Raw genomic sequence first — 20336 nt, 5'->3', positions numbered from 1 at the left:
ACAAAAAATATTATGAACAACTGTGATTATAAATTTGATAATCTAGATGAAATTGACCAACCCTTTGAAAAACACAATCTGCCAAAACTCACACAAGAAAAAATGTACAATCTGAAAAGACCTATATCTATTAAAGAAATAGAATCAGTAATAACTTTACAAAGCAGAAAGCATGAGGACAGATGGATTCACTGATGGAGTCTACCGAATATTTAGGGAAGAAATTATACCAATTCTTTACAAACTCTTCAAGACAATAGAAGCAGAGGAATACTTCCTAATTTATTCTACCAAATAACCAAACCTAGGCAGAAGAGAAAACTACGGATCAGTATCTCTCATGAACATAGATACAAAAATCCTCAAAAAATATTAACAAATAGATTTAGGTGTAAATTTGACATAATATTCAAGATCTATATGAGGAAAACTACAGAAATCTGGAGAATGAAATCAGAGAACAAATAGAGAGGATAGTTCACGTTCAAGGACAGGAAAACTCAATATCAAGATGTGAGTTCTTCCCAACTTCATGTAGATTTAGTGCGGTTCCAATCAAAACCCCTCCAAAATTTCTTGTGGCTATTGAAATGGATTCTAAAATTCGGATGAAGAGGCAAAAGAGCAAGAAAAGCCAACACAATATTAAAGAAGAAAAAGTTGGAGAACTGATATATCTGACTTCAAGACTTACCATAAAGTTACAGTAATCAAGAAAGTGAGGTGTTGGCCAAAGAATAGACAAACCGATCATTGTTAACAGAACACAGAGCCAGAAAATAAGCCCCAACATATACAGTCAACTGATCTTTGCTAAACTAGCAAAGTTCCGATTGTAGCAAAGACAGTCTTTTCAATAAATGGCACCGGAACAAATGGACATCCACACAAAAACTGAACCAAGTCACAGACATTAAATTCTTCACAAATATTAACTAAAAATGAATCGTAGGCCTAAATGTGAAATGCACAACTGTAAAACTCCTAGACTACATAGGGGAAGATTTAACTGAACTTGGTGATAATGACCTTTTTGATGCAAACAAAAAGGCACAATCTATGAAAAAATATTTGATGAGTTGGACTTCCTTAAAATTCAACTCTCTGCTCTGCAAAAAGCAACATCAAGAGAATTAGAGGACAAGCCACATAACGGGGAGAAAATATTTGCAAAAGACACATGTAATACAAGACTATTGTCTGAAATACACTAAGAACCCTTAAAACTCAACAATAAGAAAACAACTCAATTAAAAATGAGCCAAAAGTCTTAGGAGATACCTCACCAGAAAGATATTAAAATGCCAAGTGCTTAAGCATATGAAAAGATGTTCAACATATGTCATTAGGCAATTGCAACTTAAAACAATAAGACATCAAGTCACATCTATTTGAACGGCCAAAATCCAAAACACTGATAGCAGTAAATGGTATCAAAGATGTGGAGTAATGGGAATTCTCATCCTTTGCTGGTGGGAACACAAAATTATATAGCTATTTTAGAGGACAATTTCTCAGTTATTTATTATTATTATTGTTATTAGCTAAATTAAATATACTCTTACTATGTAATTCAGCCATCACACTCTTTAGCATTTACCCAAAAGAATTAGGAGCTCTATCCACACAAAAATTCATGTACCAATGTTCACAGCAAATTTTATTCGTAATTGTCAAAACTTAGAAACCACGAAGAAGTCCTTCACTAGGTGAATAGATAAATAAACTTTGTTACATCCAGATCATGAAACAGTCTTTAGTTTAAAAAAAAAAATCAGCTAACAAGCCATGAAAAGGCATAAAGAAATATTAAATGCATATTCTGAAGTGAAAGAAGCCAATCCAAAAAGGCTACATTTAAACTCTGACATTCACTGTATAGAGACTGTGAACATTTTGTGGTTTCCAGGAATAGGGGTAGGGAGATGGATGAATCGGCAGAGTTGACAGGACTTTTAGGTCAGTGAAACTATTCTGTATTATATTCAATGGTTTATACCTATGGCATACATATGTCATAAGCCACAGAATATGCAACACAAAAGTGAACCATAATGTTAACTGTGGACACTGGGTGATAATGATAATGTGTCCTTGTAGGTTTAACAATTATAACAATACACCATTCTGGTGGGGATGTTGCTAATGGGGGAGGTTGTACATATGTGAGGGTAGGAGATAAGGGAACTAGAGTACTTTCTACTCCCTTTTTCTTTGAATCTAAAACTGCCCTAAAAAAAAGTAAAGTTAATTTTTTTCAAAAGTATCTTTCTTTAGGTTACTGGAGTATTTGCAGTTTACAACATGGCTGTATTTTTCTTTTTAAAGAAACAGTAAATATTTGTTCAAGAAATGAGCCTTTGATTCTCTAACACGTGTTTGATATTCTGTGAATAGCACTGTATTTCCAGAAGTTTTACAGTATCAACACATTCTAAATACAAGAGGCAGAAAACAAAACAAAACTTAGGAGGAGGGCACCTGGGTGGCTCAGTTGGTTAAGGGTCTGCTTTTGGCTCAGGTCAGGAGCCCAGGGTCCTGGGATCCAACCCCATGTGGGGCTGCTGCTCTCTCCCTCTGCCTCTGCCTTTGCCTCTCCCTCTCTCTCTCTGTCTCTCATGAATAAATAAATATTTTTAAAAAAAAGATTTAAAGAACTTAGGAGTAAATAAACTTCTTTGCAATGAAGGAAATTTTATGAAGGTCTTTTTCAGTCAACTAACAAAAAAGATAAAACTACAAAATTAGTAACAAGTGTGAATTCCTTACCTTAGTCCTTTAATATTTACTTTTTAACATAAAAAATGTTTCTTTTTTTTTTCAAAAATCTGTTAACAAAAAGTATTTTTTAAAACAAATTATTCAGTGTGACTTCTTGTCTTAGTGCATGAGAATGCAGTGTACAAAATCCCCAAGTATGAATTTTAGCTCCACCACTTACTGGCTCTGTGACCTTGGATGAATTTTTGAATTCTGAGTGCTCTGTGTCCCTTATTATAAAATGAGACTAATAATGGTACCTAAAGAAGAGGTTTGCAAAACTTTACTAATTTTTCCTTATAGTTTACATGAATGAATTAATGCAAAATGCTTAGAACAAAAATAATATGATTAATAAACGCTAGCTATTAATATTTTATTATAAATCAGAGGTCTGCACTCTGAATTATCGGCAGAAGATGTGTCTTAAGTAAATTACTTTGCGAACATTTAATCATTACTATCTTAATTTACCTTTCATTACTCATTGACATAGAAATCAGGTCTTTATTTTAACATTCTAAATCTGTCTCCTCTTCATTTCAGCTTCAGTCCTAGCTTTGATTACCATTCATAGCCTTCCTATACTTTTTTTTGTTTGTTTGTTTGCGCCTCTTATATCAAACCATGGTGTAACTCCATGGAAAATTTTTCTATATACGGCCAAAAAAAAAAAAAAAAGTGAATATTTCAGACTCTGTGGACCATATACTCTCTGTCACAACTATCCCAACTCTTCCAGTGTAGCACAAAAGCAATCAGAGACAGTACCTACTCAAATAATCTTGGTTGAGCTCCAATAAAACTTTATTTTCAAACAGGTTACAGGCTGGATTTGACCACAGGAGTTTCCTGATGCCTGCTTATACCATTCTAAACATATGCAGAATTAGTTTGCAAAAGCTTCCAACTTATGAATAGAAAAAAGAACCTCCAATTCTGTCAGTCTCTGGGTAGTTTCTTTTGGTATCGAGCACTATAAAATATTCCAACATGAAATAAAAATATACTGACATAAGGAGCACCTAAATTTATAAAGCAAGTATTAACAGACCTGAAGGGAGAAATAGACAGCAATATAATTCTATTAGGGGACTTCAATACCTCACTTTCAACAATGTATGGATCATGCAGACATAAAATCAGTAAGGAAACATTGGACTTAAACTGATGGAGTTAAGGGATATTTATAGAACATTCTACCCAACAGTAGTAGAATACACATTCTTTTCAAGTACACATAGAATATTCTCCAGGACATGTCATATGTTAGGTCACATAACAAGTTTTAGTAAATTTGAGATTGTTCATATCAAGCATCTTTTCCAACCATAATAGTACGAAACTAAAATTGTAAGAAAAAAACTAGAAAATTCACAGAAACTTGGAGATTAAGTAACATGCTACTGAACAATCAATGGGTCAGAAAGAAATCAAAGGAAAAATTAAAAACAAATATATTGAGACAAATCAAAGCAGAAACACAACATACTAAAACTTATGAGATGCAACAAAAACAGTTCTAAGAGGGAATTTCAAAGCAACAACTGCCTATATTAAGAAAGATTAAAAAAAAAAAAAAAAGCCTAACTGTATACCTCAAGAAACTAGAAAAACAAAGATAGCTGAAGGAAGGAAATAAAAATCAGAGCAGAAATAAATGACAGAGACTATAGAGAACAGAAAAGATCAGTGAAATTAAGAGCTTCTTTAAAAAAATAAAACAGAAAAGCCTTTAGCTAAACCAAAAAGTAAAAAATTAAAAAATAATGCAAAACAAAGAGGACTCAAAATCAGAAATGAAACAGAAATGAAACAGCAGACATTACAACTGATACCACAGAAATAAAAAGGACAATAAGACTACTGTGAATAATTTCCATGCCAACAAACTGGACAGCCTAGAAGAAAGGGAGACATTTCTAGAAACACGTAACTTACCTAGACTGGATCATAAAGAAATAGAAAATCAGGCAGACTAATTACTAGTAAGGAGACTGAATCAGTAATCAAAAACTTCCCAAATAAAAATCCAGGGCCAGGTGCCTTCATTGGTAAATTGTACCAAACATTTAAAGAAGAATTAGTACCAATCCTTCTCAAATTCTTCCAAAAAGTAGGAAAAAAAAGGAAACACACCCTTCTCATTTTATAAGGTCAGCATTACCGTAATACTGATACCAGACAAGGACATGAAAACAAAAGCAAATTGCAGGTCTATATTCCTAATACATACATGCAAAAATTCTCAAACAAAGTGTTAGGAAATCAAATTCAAAAGTAAATTAAAAGGATCATACATCATGACCAGTGGGATTTATTCCAGGGATGCAAAGATGGGTTCCATAGACGAAAAATCAATATGATATAAAAAATTAACAAAAGAAAGATTAAAAATGAAGAATAAAATTCTCAATAGAAGCACAAACAACTTTTGACTAAAGTCTATATCACTTCATATAAAAATTCTCAACAAACTGGGTATAGAGGGAATACACCTTAACATATTAAAGTCCTTATATATTAAGCCCACACCTAATATGTATCATACTCAACAGTAAAAAGCTAAAAGACTAGGAATAAGACAGGGATGCCCAATCTCAGCACTTTTATTTAAATTAGGACTGGAAATCTAGCCAGAGCCATTACGCAAGAAAGAGAAATAAAAAGACATTCAAATTAGAAAGAAATTTTTTCTATTTGCATGACGTATTATATATAGAAAACCCTAAAGACTCCACCAAAAAAAAAAAAAAAAAAAACCTGTTAAAACTAATAAATTCAGTAAAGCTGGGGATACCAAAACCAATATACAAAAATCAGTTTAAGTTCTACACATCAACAACAAACTATGAGAAAAAAAAAATTTAAGAAAGCAATTCCATTTACAATTCCACTTACAAAAAGAATAAAATATTTAGGAATAAATTTAACCAAGAGGTAAAATATCTGTACACTGAAAACTCTAAGATATTGAAAGATCAAAATAAATGGAAAGATAGTCCATACTCATGGACTGGAAGATGTGTATTGCTAAAATGTCTGTATCATCCAACGCAATCTACAGATTCAATGTAAGCCTTACCAAATTTTCAATGTCATCTTTCACAAAAATAGAAAAAACAATGTTAAGATGTGTATGGAACTGCAAATGGCCCCAAACAGCAAAGAAATCTTGATAAAGAGCAAAGCTGGAAGCATCACTCTCTCTGATTTCAAACTCTACTACAAATCTACAGTAATAAAAACAGTACAGTATTGGCATAAAAATGGATGTATAGAACATTGGAACATAGAACTCAGAAATAAACCCATGCATATATAGTCAATGAATTTACAACAAAGAAGCAAAGAATATACAGTANGGAAAGCAGTCTCTTCAATAAATGGAGTCTAGAAATCTGGACAGCCACATACTTTAAAAGTAAAACTGGACTCCTACTTTACTCCACACACAAAAATCAACTTAAAGAGCATTCAGGATTTTAAATTTAAGTTCTGGAACCATAAAATTCCTAAGAAGAAAACATAGGTGGTAAGCTCCTTCACATTATCCCTGGTGATTTGGGGGGAGGGGTTATTGATATCAATTTCAAAGGCAAAATCAAAGTAAACAAGTGGAACTTCATCAAATTAAAAAGTGCTACATAGAAAACGAAACCATCAATAAAATGAAAAGAGAACTTACCAACTGGGAGAATATATTCACAAATCTTATCTCTGATAAGGGGTTAATATACAAAATATACAAATGACTTACAACTCAATTAAGGGAAAAAACATCCAATTAAATCAGCAGAGGATCTGAATAGACGTTTTTCCAAAGAAGACATACAAATGGCCAACAGGTACAAGAAGACATACAACAGGCCAACAGTTGGAAAGTGCTCAACATCATTCATCGTCAAGGAAATACAAATCAAAACCACAGTGGGATATCACCACATACCTTTCAGAATAACTGCACCAAAAAGGCAAGGGTTAACGGTGTTGGTCAGAATGAAAAGAAAAGAGAATCTGGATGCAGTGTTGGTGAATGTAAATTAGTGCAGCCACTATGGAAAACAGTATGGAGTTTCCTCAAAAAATTAAAAATAGAATTACCATACAATCCAGCAAACCCACTTCTGGGTAGATATCCAAAAGAAATGAAAATAGGATATTGAAGGGTATCTATAATCCCATGGTCACTGCAACACTATTAACAATAGTCACAGTATGGAAACCACCTGTGTCCATAAACTGATGAATCGATTAAAACAAAACAAAACAAAAAGTCACACACAGAGACACAACAATATTATTCAGCCATGAGAAAGACAAAAATCCTGCACATTGCTACATAGTAAACCTTGATGGTGCTGAGTGAAACTGCCAGACAGAGAAAGACAAATACTGCATGGTACCACTTACCTATGGAATCCAAATTAAAAATTCAAACTCCTAGAACAAAACAATAAAAAAAAATGGTTGCTGGGGCTAGGGGTTAGAGGAAAGAGAAAGAGGTAGGTAAAAGGGTACAAACTTTCAGCTATAAAATTAACAAGGTGTAAGGATCTAATGTGTAATATTATGACCATAGTTAAAAACACTATAATATAACTGAAATTTACTAAGAGTAGAATTTAAATGTTCTCACACACACAAAATAAATAGGATAAATGTGTTTAAAAATGTGTTGATAGCTGATTTGAGACAAACTTGGATTGACAAAAATTCTGTCACTTGTCTATGTTATATTCTTAAAGGTTAAGGGAAAGACTACTTTCTAAGTAAAGCATGTTAATCTGGCACATGCCAGTAAACCTGAGCTGCTAACTCACTGGAGTGTCTAGGAATAAATACTGAATGAACAAATGCCAACATGTATTAGTTTTTAGGCAACTTATACACAAATTCATCTGAAAAGGTATGAAATCCTGATTATCTAATGTATCTCCATGTTTCTAAATTAAAGTGAAGGTTAAATATTCCAAACATTAGATTTTTAAGCTAGGACTAAAATCACTGTCATATAACAGATGGCATATTCTCAATATGCTATGCAAATTGGCTAAGAATTGAACATAATTGTGGTTTTCTAATACTTCTATTGCTCTTTCCTACTAATTCTATACACCTATGTAAGTGAATAAAAAACAACTATCCTCATCCACAGGATTCTCTGATGTAAAGCTGTTTTCAATGAAAACATCTTATTATTAAATGAGCAGAAATATAAAATGTTAGTAAAAATGTACTGCTTTAAATATATCAAAATAGAAATTTAAAAAATAGGTGAGAATGTACCGTTACACAATAGTCGATTTAATTTTGGCATTAAATTGTGCATTTATGAATATTCAAAAGATTTAAAGGTTCTCAATACTGTGATTTACAGATGGATGTCTGAAAATTTGTTACAAAAATAGGTGACTGTGACATATATAAAAGTATATATTAAAATCATTGTTACCTTGGGGCACCTGGGCGGCTCGGTGTGTTGTGTCTGACTCTTGATTTCCACTCAGGTCATGATCTCAGTGTCTTGAGACAGAGCCCCACTTCAGGCTTTGCACCGGGCATGGAGTCTGGTTGGTATTCTCTCTCTCCCTCTCCTTTAGCCTCTCCCTCCCTCCCTCTCTCTGGAAAAGAAAAAAAAGAAAAGAAAATCATTGTTACCTTAAAATCCCTCCGCCATCTGCTCTTGACACCATTTGTCACCATTTTAATAAATAATTGCTACATTTACTATTTCAACAAAAGATGGAAAAGTCACCTCTAAGTATCACTTGAGAGTGAATGGAAATATTTTTAGGGGAAATAAGATGATCTACATGGCATGATATCTAGAGCATAATTTTAAATGAGAATAGATTTCCATCACAGCCTTATGTTTTTAATAAGAGACGTTTCAGCTGATGCAATTCTCCCAAGTGTAGGACCCTAGTTCTGTTTTTAATTGTAACAGATCTAAATATTAATAAACTTTTAGCTCATATTAGTATTATATTTTTGGAAAATGGCTTTAAGTGGGGCAACTATTTAGACTTAGTCCAACTGTAAATTTCTCTGGGAATGGAAAGATCTTCTCTAATACAGTCAACAGAGAAAATTATAAGCAGAAAAAAATCTTGACATAGAGCTAATAAAATAAGCACTGAATATTTACTCCTTTTTACATGACTAGAAATTGTTGTACTCACAGCATGCTTGAAAAAAAAGTTGTACAGCTTGTAAAAATAATGGTCTTTGGCTAAGGAGAATCAAAGACCATTTACTCAACAACTGATCCCCACTTAATACATCACTGAATGGAGTGGGCTTTTGAATGATTTGAATGCAAGTGAGCCAGGGTAGTCTTTATAAATTAACCTTTTTAACTACTTTGTAGAAATTTAATTTTGGAAAACAAATTATATTGACTTTTTAGTTAAAGAAAATACCAAAAGAGACATTGAAAATGACATTCAATACACATTTGAATAGTCAACTGAACTGGCACACATTTCACACACCAGATAAATACAATCCTTAATTGTCCAGACGCTCATGAACTTCTCTCTATAAAATCATTTTTTTTTTTTTTGGCCAGGTAAAAGTCAAAAACATTATTTTTCTCAAGAAGATGAAGCACAAGTAGCCAATATGTAATTTTTCCTTTGAAACTAAAATTGTTTGTGGCTATAGGAATGTTACTGTATTTGCTGGAACGACGCTTACTAAAGCAAAAAGTATAGAATTCCCAACTGGTCACAGAAGATGCTGAACCTTAATGACTGACTGATAACAATGCAAATGTTATTGAGTTTGAGTGTGTTGGCAAGGAAAATACATTATATCAAATGCCTAAGAAGTTGAAATTGTCATGATCATAAGAGTAATCTTTAGGGAGTTTTTACCATTGGTTAGGAACAGTGCTAAGTACTTCTCATGACGATAGTTAACATATATTCAGTACTTACTATTTGTCAGATTCTATGCTAAACATTTTTCTTTCATAGAAGTTGTAAGCAAAATTCTAAGGTGGCCTCCAAGATTCCCTATCTTGCTCTATAAATCACTTGAGTTTCGATGGGATGTGTGACTCTGCTATCACTGCCAATTAAGCTACATTATGAAGCAAAGGTGAGGAAATTTCACAGTTGTAACTGAGTAACAAAATTTTTCGTTTTGGCACTGAGAGGGTTTTTTTGTTTTGTTTTGTTTTGTTTTGTTTTGTTTTGTTTTGTTTGAGTTGACCTACTCATTCAGGTGAAAACTTTTAAAAGAAGGGCTGAAAAGAGAGAAATTATCTTGCTGTCCTCAAAGAATTAAGTTGTATGTTGTGATAAGCCCTGTGAGAATGTGCCTCATTGATTCAGCAATAACACTGGGATGTCAATCCAAAGTCACAAGGAAATGAATTCTGCCAACAACTGCATGAGCTTGGAAGAGAACCATAAGCTCCAGAAAGAAACATAGGTTGGCCAACATCTACATTGTGGCCTCATGAGACCCTGAGAAAAGGACTCTGTTAGCCATGTCCAAACTCCTTACCTACAGATTCTATGAGAAAAAGGTGTTGTTTTAAGCCATAAAGTATTTGTTGATGTATTAAGAAATAATAGAAGACTCATATGGTCATCTTATTTAATTCTCATGAAGATGTCCTAGTTGATTTGGACTGCTATAACAAAACACCATGGCCTGGAAGGCTTAACAACAGATACTTATTTCTCACAGTTCATGAGGCTGGGAAGTTCAAGATCAAGGCATTGGCAGATGTGGTGTCTGGTGAGAACCTGCCTGGCTGTCTTCTCTGTGTCCTTCCATGGTGGAAGGGGCTTCCATGGTGGAAGGGGCCACAGAGTGCTCCAGGGTCTCTTTTTACAAGGGCATTAATAAAAGTTCCTAAAGGCCTCACATCTAAAACCAACATATTGGGGGAGTAAGTATCAACATATGAATTTTGGAGGGACACCGTATTCCGTCTATAGTGGACAGGTTGAAAAAATGAAAAGCAGAATATATAAAGGACTCAAAGTTTACATAACTTGCCCCGAGAATATAGTTTTTTACTGAGAGATTCAGAATCAGAGTTCAAAGACCTTCTGACTCCAGCATTACCTATTTTTTAAAAATTTACATAGTAAATTCTGCTCACTTAAATCCTCTCAACAGTCCTATGAGATTGGTATTAAAGTCCTTATTTTATAAAAAAAGGATACTGCCCCAGGGATAGTAAGAAACTTGTCCAAAGCCATATTAATATATTGTGGAAATGGAATTTAAACAGAGGATTAACTGGCCACAAACTATATCTTCATAAACAACACATTATACTCTAAGTTATTCACCTGGTTAAAGGGTGGGATGAAGGCAATGTGGGAAACCATGTTTCTATCTACTCTCAGCTTCTATTTTCTCTCTGTGTTGAGTTACACACTGCCTTTTGGAACCCAAAGATTTTTGTCTCCCTGCTACTTTAAAAGCTGGTATTTCTTCAATCCCCACTCTTATTTTCATTATTAAACACTCAAATTTCCTCAACAAAGCATGAATGCCATGTGGTAATCTGATAAGTCACATATCAAGGTTAAGTACCAAAAAAAAAAAAATCTTACAATAAAGCCGTTGCTTTTGGAATATCCCAGGGAATAGCTAAAGCACCACTGAACTAATGTGATTGACTGCGGGAGGCCTTTCATTTTATTTCACAATAACTTGAGATATATATAAAAAATTAGCATGCTACACTGACATATCAAGAAGCATCCTCCGAAAGGATCAAAAAAATTTTTTTTAAATATAAAATCAAATAATAAAGGTTTCCATTTGGATCTTCATAAGTCTGTTTTTAAAAACAATAACAAAAAACTAATGATATATCAATTATTGCATTTTGCCAATGTTAAGAGAGCCATGGGATTGAACTGAAAACCATAGTCACAGGGCCCTGGCCAGCAATACACCATGTCTTTTTTTTTCTAAGTCACTTTTGTTTTATAGAGTTCACTTTTTTTTAAATTTAATTTTAAATTTCAGCATAGTTAAAATACAGTATTATATTAGCTTCAGGCATACAATATAGTGATTCAACACTTCCATACGTCATCTGGTGTTCATCACAAGTGCACTCCTTAATCCCCATCAGCTATTTCACCCATTCCCCTACCCACCTACCCTTTGGTAACCAACAGTTAGTTCTCTATAGTTAAGATATAATGTTCACTTTATATTTATATTTTTTAAGCACACCCTGGGGGAGTGGGGGTAGGAGGCAGAGGGAGAAGCAGAGAGAGAGAGAATCTTCAGCAGTCTCCATGCCCAGCTCAGAGCACCATGCAGGGCTTGATCTCATGACCCTGAGATCATGATCCAAGCTGAAATCAAGTGTCGTTTGCTTAACCAACTGAACCATTCAGGCTCCCTGATACAGTGTTCACTTCTTTGCTGTCATCATTACTATTAGAACTTTAGAGAAGTATTAAGAGCACAGAGGTTATGTTGCTATAAAATCTAAACATTGGAAATGTCAGAATGAAAAGAATCAAGGAAGAAACATAATAAAATGAGAAAAAATAAAATTCACCATATTTAGCTTTAAACAGCATTAGAGTGTAAATGCCATATATCTTTACTAAAATGTTTCACTCAGGGATGTTGCTAGACTTTCAGAAATCCAAGTAATGGTTAACTAAGATGGCTTTAGAAATAATTTGTAAGCTTAGCTGTATTATAAAGGGAATATGTTCAACACTGAGTACTTGAAATGACATGCAAGTAGGAAGATGAAGGAAAAGGTAAAAATGTTTTAGATACACTGTGTAGAAGAAATTAATTCTCTTAAAACAGGCTCTGAGGCTTTTTAGATTAATGGGAAGTACACTGCCCAAAACGATAGCTTGAACTTTATTTCGAAAAGTCTCAGACAAAACCTTGCAATTCTGGTATCTGTATTTCATTAGGACACCTATTCTATTTTATGATTTCTAATTTCAATTGACAATCTCTGAAACAATTACTGTTTTCTGCCAAAACATCTAGGTTTGTCTCCTCCTTTTTAAGACACACATGATCAGCCTTCATAATTTGCTTTTAGTACAGAAAAAATGTGGTGGAGAAAATCACTTTGTTTAGTATCTCTTTTTTGTAGATAAAAACTTTTTCCAAATAATGTATTATTTATACTTAAACTCCCCCCCCCCCGTATAAACCACCTGGGAAAAGTACCATAATACATCACAAATAACTTTTAAACAGTTTTAATTCCTTGAGTTTATTAGATCATTTTTCTTTTCAAATATGACTGGGTCATGACGAGACATAACAGAACTATGAAGACTGCAACTGAGATCCACTTTTGAGAGATGATCTACTTTTAAGAGATAAAACAGTTTTGATCAGTCTATAGCCTGGATTATACTAGCCTTGCCTTCTTAACATCTCAGAGTTTTCTGCCTTGAACATTTTTCCTTTAACTTTCAAAGATAAGGCATTCCACACACACACACACACACACACACACACACACACACACACAGTAATAAATTAAAAGAACTCTTATCTTTGCTGTTCAGGCAGCAAAGGGTAAGGTGATGTAAAAATCTCAAAGATTAAAAAGCTAGAAAGCCAGCGAACCAAATAAAATAAACATTGACATTTAAATATACACCCGTTTCCACAAACACGCCAGTACAGACCCGACTCCTTCAACACTATGAATTTTTAACTAACCACTGGGTTTTTATGATGGCAAATTCTTTTTAAAAAATGGAATTCTTCTTTAAAAAATTCTGTTTTAATAGCTTAGAAATCCATATTTAGCATAATGATCCCTAGTTTCTAAGGACAAAATTTTCAATGAGAGTATCAGGAAGAAAACTGACTGGTTATACTCTAGGGTAATAGTAACAAATGAAATATAATCTGATAGTTTAAATTTAATCAGTATGTCACCGTTTTGTCTTAATAGGGCAAATCACACCGGTTGAGTACTTAATTTACTCTCAGCAGCAAGTGGTGGGTAATGAAAGCAAAAGTCACTCACTACTTGGGTAGAGAAGGTAGTGCAATTAATGGTTGCTTATAACAATTCAAATTAGACCTGAATTGTGGAAGGGATTGCTAATTTAGACAAGGATAAATTTGGAAGGTCCAGGACTCCAGCATATCAAGTATGCATGGCAGGCATTTTTTTGATCCCCTGACATTTCAAGGCAATAGTTTTAAGATGATGGTAATGCTAGTTTACAAAGCACCAGGGTTCGTAATACAAAAGAAACACTCATTGTATGTGTGTACAAATAAGGTTTGCTTCTTTTTTCCCCCAATCACTACATTTTCAAGCACTGAAAAGGGCAAGGGGAAAGCAACCAATTAGCAAGAAGAAAGTAAAATTATCCATTTTGCTTGGCTATCAAGGGAATGGAATTAGGCTAAAGGATCAGGCAAACAACCTGAGATCATTCAGATTCTATTATGGGATTTATGTCAAAATGAAACGTTTATAAGGAAGTAAGTTTATTTTGTGATTCATAAGCTCTTTGTAGAATCATTAGAAAATTTACTTTCTAATATATGATGAGATGAAATTTGTTCATGCCAGCACTCAGTGGTAAATCTGGATTAAATATGCTCGTTAGGAGAATAAATGTTAGCAAAAGCAAGATACTTCATTTCAAATGGCTTACTCTGGCAATGTTTTACAACGCAGAAGTGAAAAAGGTTACATTAAGATAATAAGGAAGTTGGTACTGTTAAGAATTCTAAGAAATACTACAATTTCCATAGGCTCCTAATTATTGAGAATCAGAGAAGGAAACCTACTTGTCTGAGAAGGTTGGTAAACACTTACTATAATAAACCAGGAGATGTGAATTGTTCAAACTCTTGTGTAAATTTTAGATGTACAAAGTGGAAAATGTATACTTTTCTATGTCCATTCCCAGTTACTGACATGTTGAATTATGGATTTTTCATAGCAAGGTAAAGAAATTTTTCCTATCACTATAGCTCTAGCTCAGAAGAACAAATGGTTATTGGGAACCAGGTACAATGGCATAAAAAATTAGGTAAACCATAGAATACTGATTTGCAAAAACAAGACTCTCAGTAAGATACAATCAGAACACAGCATACAGTACTGAGGGCGAATTAAGAAGGAGCATGCCAAATACCAATCCTGAAGGCATTTCCAAACTAAAGATAAAGATGCTGTTTGATCTGAGAAGCACAAGAATGTATTGAATGATTTTTTCATGTTTATCTGTATATACACTTAAAAGTATAAGAGATATAATCTCTAAATCTTTCTCTATCTTACTGATACCTATAGCTTTCTTTCCTTTTGTACCTACACTAATATAGGCAGTTGAATATTGACTACTTTGCATAATAATTATATATCACGTTCATTACTTATTAGATAAGTGTGCTATGCAGAGCACTCAAAATTAAAATCATTTGACAAATATTTACTAAACATCTTTGTGTTTAATGAAGTCCATCACATTCAACAAATATGTATTACAAATCTATTGTGCACATACCAGGCATGCTCTTGGGACATATCAATTAAAAAAAAAAAAAAAAAGGCAAATCCCTACCTCCTTGAAGCTTACATTCTATCAAGGGAACAATTAATAACCAATGAAATATAACCAATGAAATAACAATGAAAATAACATGTAAAAATATACAGTATGCTATAAAGGGTTAAGTTACAATAAATGTAACACAAAAGAGTATCAGGAGTATATGTATATTGGGGCGCCTGGGTGGCTCAGTCGTTAAGCATCTTCCCTCGGTTCAGGGCGTGATCCCGGGGTCCTGGGATCGAGCCCCACATCGGGCTCCCTGCTCCACTGGGAAGTCTGCTTCTTCCTCTCCCACTCCCCCTGCTTGTGTTCCCTCTCTCGCTGGTGCTGTGTCAAATAAATAAATAAAATTGTAGGGAAAAAAAAGGAGTATATGTATATATATGCCTGCGGGGATGGATGAGTGCAGTTTTAAGTAGGGTAATCAAGGTAGGCTTCAAGGAGAAATACTGATTTAAAGACAGAGAAGGGATTATTCAGATATCTAGGGGGAATATTGCTTCTAGAAGAAAGAGCATCTAGTGTTAAGATTCCTAAGGCAAGAATATGCATGGATCTGAATAAGAAAGAGTTAAAGAGGGAATGGAGTTAGGGAGAGCGAAGCTGTGCAGACAGAACTTATAAGGACTCACTCACAGACAGATGTAAAGACCTTTCATCTTATAGAGCCCTACAGAAAGTATTCTACTGGCCATTATATAAATCAGTGTTGATGAATCTTGAGCCTATTGATATTTGGGTCCAGATCAATTCTTTGTCGTCCCAGGCTGTCTAGCTCATTGTAGATTGTTCAGGCAGCATATCTAACCTGTCCTTTTTTTTTTTTTTTTTTTTTTTGAGGGGTGGGGCAGAGGGAGAGAGAATCTTAAGCAGGCTCCACACTCAGCACAGAGCACAATGTGGGGCTCAATCTCAGAACCCTGAGATCATGACCTGAGCCAAAATCAAGAGTCGCACGCTTAACCAACTGCCACCCAGGTGCCCCTCTAACCTCTACTTTTAGATGACAGTAGTATCTATAATAAAATGACTCCAGATATTGCTAAACGTACTCAGGGGTGGGGGGTAGGGCAAGCAGCACTGCCCCCTGGTTAGAACCATGAATATAAATAGGAGGATAGGGATGCATGGGTGGCGCAGTTGGTTAAGCATCCCACTCTTGGTTTCAGTTCAGGTTGTGATCTCAGGGTCCTGGGATTGAGCCCCACATTGGGAATCCTTTGGATTCTCTCTCCTCCCTCTGCCCCTCCTGCTCACACTCTGTTTCTCTCAAATAAATAAATCTTTAAAATGAATAAATAAATAGTAATGAAAGCACAAAAATATTAAGTAATTAATTCAAGGTCACCCAACTAATAAACCTGAGTCCAGGTACCAGGTTTTTCATAAGATACATTTATTCCATCGCTTCGCTGTACCATTGATTTCTTTCCTGGTTCATTTGAATCAAAGACAGTTGGTTAGAGTCATAATGTTGTGAACTCTTGAGCAATTTTTATCAGTATCGTATAAAGTAAAAATTAGCTTTAAGTGGCCAGACAGGTTTGCCTGTAATGAGGTCCTGGAATTTCGGCTGAACATCAACTCTGAATCAGTGTTCTGAGCTCTGAGAGGAGCACAGATCATGGTGGTGTATGCTGACACCTGTTCCAGGGCAAACTGGGATGGGGTAAGAGAAAAGGCTTTGATCTATGGAGGTGCAATTTCCAGTGAATCCACAGAGCTGTGGCCAGCTCGGAATCCACAGGACATGAGTGCCAAAGCTGGTGTGCTGCAAAAGCAAAAGGCATCTGCCATTAGTTTGAACAAATATACAAGAAAAATACCCCTGTTATAAGATGCCAAGAAGTAGGTCCTGGAATGAACATGGTCCTAAGAAGAACACAATTTTGTTCATAAATTTGGAAATTGTGTTAGTAAGCATATAATTCCGAGGAAACTATATACAGCATAAATATAATATATACTATTACCTAAATACTTGTAGTTAATTATATGCATGTGGAGAAAGTCTGGATTATATTTTCACCTTTCAGCACATTGACTAATAGTGCTCACTGACTGAATGTACTTCTGCTTTTTCTTTATCGCTCGCACAGTTCACAACACATGCAGTATCATACTTTCCTCTGTTAATTTACCTTCTTTATTTAGGAGAGGCCATCAGAGGCTCTATGGAATGTATCACTGCAATGCCTCGCATGACAGCTGACATTAAATAATGTAAGAAGACATTGGTTGAATACATTAATGATGACCAAATAGGCTTTATGTTAGTTTAAACAGGTGAAAACCTTTCAAAGCAGCATATATGTTGATTACCTCTCAATGGGTATGACGAGTAAAGCAAGTATTAAGTTTTTCAAATTAGTGAGTTTATGGAAGGAAACAAACTATTACTATCATTGAACCTGTCTCTAGCACACACACACATACCCCTTTGAGAACCTTGAGTCTTGAAAGAATAAAGGACAGGAAGCAATCTAGTTTTCTCTTGAAGCCTTATTTACTATCACTAAATTTATAAAAAGAATGGACTGTATGGTTCTAAATGATTTTGTTTTTCAGAAGGCCAATCTTGATAGTTGAAGATGAAATGAGCTGTCTTCTCTTATTTCTCCTCCATAGGGTTGCAATAAATGTAACATTGTCAATAATAGAATTTATAATATGTAACTCAAGAGCACATTTTATGCCAATGTTTCATTATTCTCATTGACAACCTGAAATTTATTAGATTATTTACCACAGACCATATTACCTTTACAAAAAACTATTTCCTATCAAATGTATCCTAGGCTTATTTTTTTCATTACCTTCATCTTCTAAAAGAATACTGCATTAAAGATACTTGTTTTCAAAATATAAAACTTAAATCATTATTTTTAAAGTTCTGTGAGATATTTCATAGTTTGAGTGTGTAATTAATTCCACCATACCTCTAGATGGACTTTAAGGTTGTATTTTTATGTATCTGTTTAAGGTAATTTCACTGCATGTGCTTTGGAAAGATGAAACTTAGTGCTTCTCTACACAGGTCTTATTTGCTTTTCAGAATGAACATTTGTATTTAAAAGAAAATTCAAAGAGGTTGCTGCCTATGATCGCCTCTAGGATTTTGATGGATTCCTGTCTCACATTGAGGTCTTTCATCCATATGGAGTTTATCTTTGTGTATGGTGTAAGAGAGTGGTCAAGTTTCATTCTTTTGCATGTAGCTGTCCAATTTTCCCAGCACCATTTATTGAAGAGACTGTCTTTTTTCCACTGGATGTTTTTTCCTGCATTGTCAAAGATTAGTTGCCCAAAGAGCCGAGGGTCCATTTCTGGGTTCTCTATTCTGTTCCATTGGTCTATGTGTTTGTTTTTGTGCCAGTACCATGCTGTCTTTGTGATCACAGCTTTGCAGTATAGCTTGAAATCTGGCAACGTGATGCCCCCAGCTTTGTTTTTCCTTTTCAACAATTCCTTGGCGATTTGGGGCCTTTTCTGGTTCCACACAAATTTCAGGGCTGTTTGTTCCAGTTCTTTGAAAAATGTCATTGGTATTTTGATCAGGATGGCATTTAAAGGGTTTTTACCCCAAAGATACAGATGTAGTGAAGAGAAGGGCCATATGCACCCCAATGCTCATAGCAGCATTGTCCACAATAGCTAAATCGTGGAAGGAGCAGAGATGCCCTTCAACAGATGACTGGATTAAGAACATGTGGTCCATATATACAATGGACTATTACTCAGCCATCAAAAAGAACGATCTCTCAACATTTGTGGCAACACGGTTGGGACTGGAGGACATAATGCTAAGCAAAATAAGTAAAGCAGAGAAAGACAATTATCATGTGGTTTCACTCGTTTATGGAACATAAGAAGTAGGAAGATCGGGAGGAGAAGAAAGGGAAGAAGGGGGGGGGTAAACAGAAGGGGAAATGAACCATGAGAGACTATGGACTCTGGCTAACAAACTGAGGGCTTCAGAGGGGAGGAGGGTGGGAGAATGGGAGAGGCTGGTGATTGGTATTAAGGAGGGTATGTACTGCAAGGTGCACTGGGTGTTATATGCAAGTAATGAATCATGGAACTTTACATCAAAAACTAGGGATGTACTGTATGGTGAATAACATAATATAATAAAAAATGTTATATAAATAAAGAAAGAAAAGAAAATTCAGTAAAATATTTTTAAAAATGCACTGATTGGTTAACTTGTATTATGCTTTGTATTATGCTTTTTAACTTTTCATCATTCAAAATTCTGTAACTCCTGGGACACGTGGCTGGCTCAGTCAGTAGAGCTGCGGCTTTTGATCTTGGGGTTGTAAGTTTGAAACCCACGCTGGGTACAGAGATCACTTAAAACTAAAATCTTCAAAAAAAAAAATTCTGCAACTCCTACACTTTATACTAGATCTTGTTTTAGTTCTGTGCATTTAAGATACTACCTAATAACAAAAATAATGACACCTTTATAAAGATAGGCTTATTATTTAATTGTGTTCACGGGGACTTAGATCAAATCTAGGCTTTCAAACTTCAGTGAGCCTGGCCCTCAAATGAAACTGAAAGTACCATGTCCAAAGCTCATCAAATAATGTTATAAAACAACAAATTTCACTAAATTAATTCAGAAGTACAACACCTCTTGCTTCCATTCTACTTACGATGGCCTAACCATTTTCTACTCCACGTTACACCAGATGAAGCACTCATCCCATGAACTGACATTTCACATTTCATGCAGTAGGGAGTGGGACACTTCACTAAAGTTATTATCAGTGCTTTCTTGTCTGCTGAAATATCAAAGGTGTTGATTTGGGCTCTCCAATTCTGATTCTGGTACACCTATCTCAGTGACAAGGGACAAGGGCTCTGAGGATACACACTGAGGGAAAAAAGGGAATATAGGTATTCAGGCAGAAAAACGGAGAATGGAGTGGAGAGAAAAAAATAACTTAATATCCTGTGGACACCATATATCACCCTCATTTTCGTTTTGTGAAATTGGCAGGTACAATA

Source organism: Ursus maritimus, unplaced genomic scaffold (genome assembly GCF_017311325.1).
Source record: "Ursus maritimus isolate PB19 unplaced genomic scaffold, ASM1731132v1 scaffold_8, whole genome shotgun sequence".
Classification (NCBI taxonomy): domain Eukaryota; kingdom Metazoa; phylum Chordata; class Mammalia; order Carnivora; family Ursidae; genus Ursus; species Ursus maritimus.
The sequence above is the reverse complement of the archived record's forward strand: the minus strand, read 5'-3'. Positions refer to the sequence as shown.